The following is a 7,701-nucleotide window of genomic DNA, read 5'->3' as shown; positions in this document are numbered from 1 at the left end:
AAAACACGGCTTAATTCGGTGCTAATGTTAATTCTTTCGCTAGGGCAAACTCGGGATTAAAAATGTGCTAAAAGGACGCCATGCTAGTATTTTGGGGATCATTTCTACGTTATCGACACTTATCAAGTGCTTCATCGATTTTGGCATCTTCTTAACGTTGCTTGTAACGCGAATTATTATTTATTTACAGACGCGGCATGGTTTGTTCTAGAGTATTTTCCTTGGAGATATTATATTATAATAATTAATGAGTAAATATAAAGGGTCATATTTATACCTTTTTCGTGAATAATCTATACGGGGCATAAATGATCGTCCACTTGTTACACGTACCGTGCACCGCGTTCTTATGACCTCAAGTTACGAAACGAAGGCCGCACCGCGTGTCAGCGTTCGTCGGAGAAGCTGGATGAGTAGTTCATAGTTCACAACAAGAACCCAAGGCCGCGTACAGCCATTCCACAATTTTCTTGAAGGACAGGCTGTCCACGAGGAATGCAGCCTTTAAACGTTCACGGACATCCACCTGGCAGTAAGATCATTCCGGCAGAAATATTGTTTTTTTCGCAGTATTGTGTATCCATTTATTGACCGTAAATATTATCAGATATTATATGTATCGTAAATTTGTTCCTGTTAAATCGCGATACAAGACGGAAAAAAATCTTCTCGAGGATGACGCTCCACATAATGAGTGAATGCAACACGATCTATGCAATAATCGGGAATCGTCGAAGTCGTTTTATGGAACGCCGCACACGTAAGCGAACATTCGGCCCAAAATAGCATTGAAATATTCTCCGTTGAAACCGAAGACACAAAGAATGGACGCCGAACTGACGTGGTTTGGCCGGGGCCGTTGTCGGGTAATCCGAGATGCGATTTAATATAAATCGAGAAGACGAATGGGAGGGAAAAGTGAGGAGCGCGTGGTGTACGTATCCCTAGGCGTACATGTATTTAAACAGGCGTTTAACATAATTCATCTACTCCACCAGCCTGGCTTCTCTCGTGGTTTCTCTTTCTTCCGTCCCTTCCGTTATCCTTTCCCGGCTTCCTCTATTCTTTCATTCGCCGTCTCTCTTCCTCCGCCGCTCGTGAATGCAGGAAAGGACCTGGAAACTTTCGACCGCATTGCGCCGAGTTCACGTCGCCGTCGTTTGCTCTGCACCCGCAAGTTCATATGCACACACGGCGCGTTCTCTCTTTCCACATCTTGCCCTCTTCCGTCCGTCCTTTCCCTTTCTCATTCGCCATCTCTCTCGTTCCGACGAGATAAATGTATGCGCAGCGTTGTTCCCCGTGCGTCTCGTCGTACGGAGAACGCGCTCGCCGAGGGAGGACGAGGTGCGCTCATATAAATGCAAAGTGGCTTAGGGAATAGTTGAGCACGACGCGAGCAAATTGCAGTACGAAACGTTGTGCTTCTTATGGACAGAAATAAAAATGCCCGCGCAGTGGCGTCGTCCGTACAAGGTGGACTAACTGTCCACGAGAGCGGCCGAAATGGCGATGGAATGTGTTGTTTTATCTACTTGCGAAACATCCTGATAATACATTAAAATTTTTGATTCTGCAAATTATAATGCGGAATGCGTCACATATCCGAAAGTACACATTTATTGGACATTCTTTATTTCTAATTCTTTTTAGTATTTAACAGTATACACACGGGAAAATATGTACTGCAAATATTATTTGCATCAAGTATTTCGTAAGTTTATATCCGCAAATATATCGTGAGTTTATGATGAACATCAAATTTATCCAGAATATATTCTGAATCTTAGTAAGTTTAATATTTCAATTAAGAATATTAAATTAAAACACTAACGCTAAAACTTCGGATTACTTATTCCAATTAACCGCATTTTATTTTTCTTCGATAGAGGTTACCTTTAGAAAGAGAATAAATTTTTCTTTTGCGTAAAAAAATGATGATAGGCCCATATATATATATATATTTGTGACGAGTATTTTAATACTATTATCAAGAAAATATTCCTTGTTCAAAATAACCATTAAATAAAATGAGAAAATTAAACCGAGTAATTGCTTTTCTTCGCAGTAAAATAATATTTTTCTCTATGCTTCTCTTATCGCGAAAGAATCGATTTTATCTCCGTATCATCTTGTTCCGATTTGTAAGGACGCAAACTGATAACAATCTTGGGACCTCTTGCTTTGAAAACACCCGCGAGACAATAACTATAATGCACAAGTGGAGTAATCTCGTTCGAGAGCACGTACACCAAATTCCAAGCGCGTTAACGTCTTCATGAGGTATCCTCGGGCGGACCTGCGCCCCGTGAGGTATCGGTCCTGATGCATTATGGTTTATATCAGCACAGGCACGTTCCGTAACGAGATTCATACTTGGTCATTAACATACGTACATTATAGAACGGCCGGCGCGCCGTTGCCTCGTTACCGGAGAGCCGAAGCGATTCGTCTATGTCCACAAAGAAACATTTCCACGGTGATTCAATGTGGCTGTTAACAGTGGCCAGGAAATCACACACCGTTACAACCCTCACCACATCCATATCCTAATCATAGATTTAAACTCTTCGAACACGCTAACACGAAGCGATAGATCACCGTGGAATATTAACGCCCGGTGCCGCGACGGGCAAGCCTAATTTCAAATTTCCTCTCTAATACATCATTGCTAGACAATTCCCCGCGAGTACTTCTGGAATGTTCCCCGATAAAAATCACGCGTCTTCCTCGTGGCAGATGTACAATGGTGGAGATACCTTTGTCGCGAGCGATGTAAAAATACATTTTATTCAGATAAACAGTATCTGTATTCCCCGTATTGTCTCACGTTAATCTTGATTATTGTTACTCGTACATTAAAAATCGAACCGGCTGTTTTAGTGTACGGCACATTCCAAGATGAGTTATACCGAGGTTACCGGCGCAACACGATCTTTTTCTCCGCGTCGGCTCAGCGATACATCAAAGCATTTCAGAGAGAGAGAGAGAGAGAGAGAGAGAAAGAAAAAGACAAGGAGGTACCAGAGAGAAGCGACACCAGAGATCAAAGTGGGTCAAGCAAGCCCACGCTACTCGCGCGCAACGAGAAGCGACCCGTCTCGCCTGGACACCGCCGCGATGGCCTTGACTTACGAGTGCGCGGGACGCGGTTTTTAACGTGTCATCGTACAGCGGTGCTTTGTTATTACAAGCAGGAGCTCGTAAAGCAGACGGCGGCGGCGGTCTCGCCACGGCGAAACGTGGCGCGGCGCGCGGCCGAGGGTGCATAATGCGCGCGGGCCCTACATAATTACCGCGTCGCGGGGAAGCTTTATGACCGCGCACTTGGCGAGTATTAATTTTCTCTCTCTCTCTCTCTCTTTCGCGGCCGCGCGTTCGGTAACCGAGACAGAGAGGGAAATCGGCCGGGGGAGACGAGCCCGTCCGAGACCGGAGGAAGATCGGCCGGAGAAAGCGAACGATACCCGCAACTGGCGAAAAGAAGACGGGCTGCGGAGTCGCGTTGCGCTGCACTGCGCGCCGCACTGCGCGTTCTGGACGGCGCCGAGATAGCGCAACACACGCGCTGCGTCGTTGGTGCGATTTTATCGCTTCCCGCGAGGCCCCCCTTGGTTCCGTCTTTTTCGCCGTTCCCCGAGCCGTTCGTCTCGGCACCACTTCCCCCAGCTACCTTTTCATCTTCTCTCCTCACCTTCTTTCTTTCTTTCGAGCTTCCCGTACCCGGTACACGCGCTGCACTCTCGAATCTCGGCATTAATTATCGTCCACGCTGGACGGAGGCCGCCGCTGTTTCACGCCTGCGTTTCTCCCCGAGCGGATACACACGGATGGGTCTTGCCGAGTCGCTACCATTATGTGTTACTTTACCTATGCGACCACCTCGTGTCTAATTAATTTCATTTCGCCGTCTCGACGGCGTTTACTTCCGCTCGACCGTACCCTTGGAGGTCCTCGACACGCATTTTCGATACGGCGATATTACGCTCGCTGTCCGAAGCGGACGTGAAAGAATTTTATATTCTCATGGTCTATATGTCCGCTCTAAATCAACCCGCCCGACGATCTGATAGGGAGCACCTGCTGCCATCGGTATCGTTCTAAACATTGCACTCGCTCATATAGATATCATTTGGGAACATCTGCCGGTTGGTCCCGGCGCCTCTTAAGCGTTCTCTCTCTTTCTTTTTCACCTGAATGCTTGCCTAACCCCTCCATGATCTTAAAACGTGTATATCCTATTCACAAGAGTGCTTCACCCTCTAACGGCAAGGTGGATTTTCAATGTATCTAGGAAATTAAGTTTGGACTCGATCGACACGTGGAGTCACGTCCGACTGCAATCTTACCGTTAGAGGGTTAACTCAAACCTTGAGTGGATTCTTAATTCATACGGGCGAATATTTCAGTCGATTAGAGTGAACCTGTGACGGCGTGGTTGATTAGATTCACTCTTCGATTCCGAAAGGAATCACTCGGCGATTCAAAGTGGAAAAATTCGCTCCACATGAGCGGAGTCTCTCTAGTGACTCGGTTGTCACTCCTACTTGTATAGAACGTCACCCGAAGGAGTGTAAAGGGCAAGGCAGGAAAAGCCGATCGTCATCCCGCGAATCGGGCGGTTACGCGCAGCATCAATCGAAGTGACGCACGCGCTAACGCACCGCGCTCGTCCTCCGACGAGTGCGCGGGAAAGGGAGGGTGGACTGGAGGTGCGAGCTTCGTCATTGTCACGAGGCTGACACTTCGGGGTATCGGCCTCGGTCTGGCCATTAATAATCTTAGCCTGAACGAAGAAACAAAGAGGTGGAGCACGGACGCGAGGAGGAGGAGGAAGAGGAGGAAGAGAGGGTATATATACGGCGCTCGGTGAGCGCGCGCGTACGACGTCCGTTTCAGCGGCGCGTTCACGGCGTGTACGTGGTAGGTACGTTCGAATGTGTCCGATGCGTCCGATAGGGCGGGACACGAGCATAAACAATTGCGCATCGGCCTCGCCCCTCGCCGATGCGATGTAATAAAACGAGAGGTCTTCTCGCCGGACCCTCCTCTGCCGCCCCGATCCCGAGAAGAGTTCTTCTCATCGAGGCCCCAGGGCCAGGAATATCGAAATGAACCGCGCGATATTTCAGCGAGCCACGGGGGTCGTACCGCGTGGCCGGGGCACCACTCTAAGTCCCGACCTCCTACGAGATCCGTTGCGCCCCGGGATCTCGCGTGTTCGATTGAAAGCCTGAGTGCTGGCGAATTTTTGGTGTCGCGCGCGATCACCGGCGAGATTACGCGCCGTCGATCTCCCGGCTCATTCTGGTCCACAATTACCGCGGTGGGAATGAATCGCGCGAACAGCGGACCGATTAATCAATACAACGGAGGCGCGCGCGGAAACGCGCGATAATGTCCGTCGGACTACCGATTCCGCGTTCGTGACCTTCGATTCACGGTATCTTCTTCTTCCTTTTCTCTCTCACGGCCGCGGTATGTACCCTTTTTCAACCGTTCATTTAAGCCTCTCGCCGATACCCCTTCGGAGCTGGCCTAAAATAGAGGTAAGATTTTAATTGGAATAAATATCACGGGGAGAGTGCAAAAAGCACCGGTCCTGGTCGCAAGCGACGTTCCTCGCTCCGCTTCGGGCAGTCCATACGACAACTGAACCGTGTCGGTTCTTGCACCGTTGATTAAATCAAACGGCGAACCTGTGACTTCCTAATTTATTAGAGCGCATTAACGGGAAAAAGAGACGTGCACGCTAAATTAAATCCCCGCGCGAGACATACGCTCGGGACGAAAATAATGTCTCTCGGAACAGTTGAAGAAATACTTATTAATATCGCGAGGGGAGGAGGAGCGAGAATAAAAAATTAACCTCGTGACGCACGGTTTGTCGCTTGATTATATTTACAATGCAATTAAGATCCACGGGGGAAATATTGTGGCAAAAATTACCACGAAATTTTGTAATCCCGATCGTTTGCGCGTCGAGAGGTTAAACCGTTTTGAAAAGTGCGCTCTTTACAAAATATCGTTTCGTGAACAACTTAACGCGGCGAATAATCGAGCACGGGCGAGCACACGCGCGAGTATTTCGACCTTAAAAATTCAATTAATTCTCGACTCTTTCTTCACGCTGGCTTGACGCTCCGAAAAAAGATTCCTAATTTCAGGGATTAAACGTAACAATTCTAGCGTATTGAAGTGGCTACCCTATCGAGAGAGCGTTTCTTTTCTTAAAAGTAGATTACGCGCCGATGAGAAGAGCAAGCGGGAGCGGCGGAAGGAAGAGTAAGAAGGAAGGGATGAGACGAGGAGAGAGAGAGGGAGAGAGAGAGAGAGAGAGAGAGAAAGGGAAAAGAAAGGTGATGGTCGTTCTCCCGCGGCAAGGCGGACAATAGCAGCTCCACGAAGTGTAGCGGACAAACAAATAGCCAATTAAAATTCCGGTTGCACGGCGAACATACTTGTATCAGCTGCAGTACCACCAACCATTGTGCATCGAAGGCATGCGCGAGCCAGTGTCTGGATCGGTTGACTCGGTCTGGGTACCAGAAGATCGGTTGCTTACGACCAACCTTCGAGGACTATCCTCGCGGTAAGCGGAGGCTCGTTTGCACCGTCCACTCGACTAAATCTTGCCTCACGAGACATCGTTATCGTCGAATCACGCCTTTATCGCGCTCGATTCGTGTCCTCCTGCCTTTCTCTCTCTTCCTCTCTCTCGCTGCTTCTTTCTCTTTCTCCCTCTCCCTTTCTTCGGTGCGCTTAACGTTTGGGCATCGCGGTTACAATAGCGATCCGAACGCACGAGCCGGGGATCGCGAAGATCGCCCAGATATCGATCGGCGAGCTTCGTCGCGGGTCGAGGATGAGACTCGTGCGCGCCCGCAACAGAGCTATATCGATAGCGCGCACATTGTCTCGCGACCTCGACGCTCAATAAAATTCACAGGGTGATTAATTAAGGCGGAGAATTAATTATCTGGAAGCAGGGCGCTTCTCGTTCGCACTCACGGTGCTCTAACTATAAATGTCAGGTACGAAATTACTTCCTCACCTGCCCCGTTCCGGCGTGGATGTTATTAGGAAATCGTTTAATTGGTAGATACCGATTTTAACTGGTATTATGAATGGCCGCGAGCGTCACGGGGTCATGAAAAAAGGTGCAAAACGTATTATCCTATTACAATCCGAGTGCAACCTACAGCGAGAGATAACCGTTGCGAGAGAACCGCGGACGAGTCAGCGAGGGACCGCAGTACTGAAAGAGAGAGAGGGAGAGAGAAAGAGAGAGAGAGTGCCCGCGCTCTATCGAGACGGAATCGCGCGAATTAAAGCGATCGCGCCGCTTCCTTTCCCGAAACTTCGGGCACCGTCGCGATCCCTCCGGTCCGGCGCAGTGAGAATGAACGATTACTAAATTACAAACGCGCCTCTAGATACGATCGGCGGGCCATAATTGCAGGACTATTCATACATTATTGGCTCGTATATTATTTGACGCGATTCAATAACTCTGCAGCGTTGGACGGTCGATGGTATCTCTCCGTCGTTAAGGCGCATTCGCAATATCGATCGGCCCTGATGAATGGCCGCGTTTAAGGTCGTCATTTTTCCCGGCGATTATTAACGCTAAAATTGAATGTGTCCGTGTGAGCGCGGATCGCACGGCCCGGCCCTGCGTACGTGTGCGCGCGTGCATGC

Source organism: Dinoponera quadriceps, unplaced genomic scaffold (genome assembly GCF_001313825.1).
Source record: "Dinoponera quadriceps isolate SergipeBrazil2010 unplaced genomic scaffold, ASM131382v1 scaffold2305, whole genome shotgun sequence".
In the NCBI taxonomy this organism is placed as follows: Eukaryota; Metazoa; Arthropoda; class Insecta; order Hymenoptera; family Formicidae; genus Dinoponera; species Dinoponera quadriceps.
This window is presented reverse-complemented; position numbering follows the sequence as displayed.